This window comes from Plasmopara halstedii (genome assembly GCF_900000015.1).
Source record: "Plasmopara halstedii genome assembly, contig: Scaffold_650, whole genome shotgun sequence".
NCBI lineage: Eukaryota > Oomycota > Peronosporomycetes > Peronosporales > Peronosporaceae > Plasmopara > Plasmopara halstedii.
Window position 1 is genome coordinate 1,452,803 of NW_020187567.1, and position 1,546 is coordinate 1,454,348.

A 1,546-nucleotide genomic window follows, 5' to 3' on the forward strand; every position below is an offset into this window, starting at 1 on the left:
TATAGACGAGCACCTATGAGCGCACGTGTGAGAAGTGTCAACGGGAACAACCCTCTCCAAATGCGGCTGCGCCGCTGGCCAGCTTACCGGTACCCACTGGGTGCTGGTAGTCCATGAGTTTGGACTTTGTGTTTGGCCTGCGGAAAAATTCGGCGGGCAACACGGGTGTCGTGATATTCGTCGACCGTTTGAGCAAGAAAGCTCATTTGGCGGCAGTGCCAGACACTATCGACGGAATCGGTACAGCAACGCTGTTTGTAGATCGTGTTTTCCGTCAACACGGACTCACAGAGTCGATTGTCTCTGATGGAGACCCCCGTTTCACGGAAAAGTTTGGTCGACTATATTCAAGGTGCTCGGCACCAAGTTGGATATGTCGACAGCCGACCATCCGCAGATCGATTGTCAAACCAAAAAGGTGGATCGTGTCATCGAAGACGTTCTTCGCGGCGTCTGCGCTGAGACGCCGAGGCGCTGGAGCGCCATGTTACCACTCGTAGAGTTTGCACCGGCTACACGCCGTTCTACGTGAACGGGCTGATTCACCCTCGCGTTCGCTGACGCCGCCATCCCATGGCTCAGGGCTTGGTGGGGGGAGGAATAGCCAAACGACTAGCTGATGTCAGCCCCCTCACCATCCGCAAAAAAGTCAATGACTTCCTGTCTACCAGACTGAGTGTTCTACGACACGTTCGCGATGCGATGGCTGAAAGCCAAGACCTGCAAAAGAATGTGCAGATGAAAAAAGAAGAGGCAAAGTAGAAAGCTTTAAGGCCGGGAGCCTGCTTTTATTAAATTTGAAAAACCTGCCTACACATGCAGCCTCTGCTATCTTCAATACGAAGCTTCGTCCACCGTTTATCGGACCGTTTAAAGTTGTGGCCAAGCGGGGCCTAGCGTATACGCCGAACCTCACAAAACGAATGCGCACCCACCCGGTGTTTTACGTGGGCTTGCTTAAGCCATACCGGGATCCAGCGCGAGTGAACGCGGAAGCGTTGGCGCCGAAGGGGATTCCACGGGCCCTTGGCCACACAAAAGCTGAACCAGCAACTGGTTCTGAGCACGGAGTGCAACAACCTTCATTTCAAATGGCGCCAAGCGCTCCACCGTCGCATGAAGCGACGCATTTGCCTGCTCCACGGCTAGGAGTTGCTCCGACAGAGCGCGGTAGTCTTCCAGGTGAGGCAGCCGGCGCACGACGTGTCCGCACGGCGATATGCTACTTCAGCCCAGCGGAGTTCCAATCACTGCTTCGATCAAACGAAATACGTGAGCGGCTTATGAGTTCGCTCATGTGCTCAAGAAGAACCTTCTTTTCAAGAGCTCGCAGAGCATTACGAGTCACCGGACGGCGGTCGACCCGGTCGTCACCGCCCGCCACCGCTTCTTCTCGATGAGAACGGTGACGTCCACTATCACGTGGAACGTCCTATGAGACGACGTCGTCACCAGAGTCAAATCCAATATCTAGTGAAGTGGCGGAGTTATCCCAACTCCGAAAACTCGTGGGAGTTTGAGGCGCCACTTCGGCAAGATTGCCCAG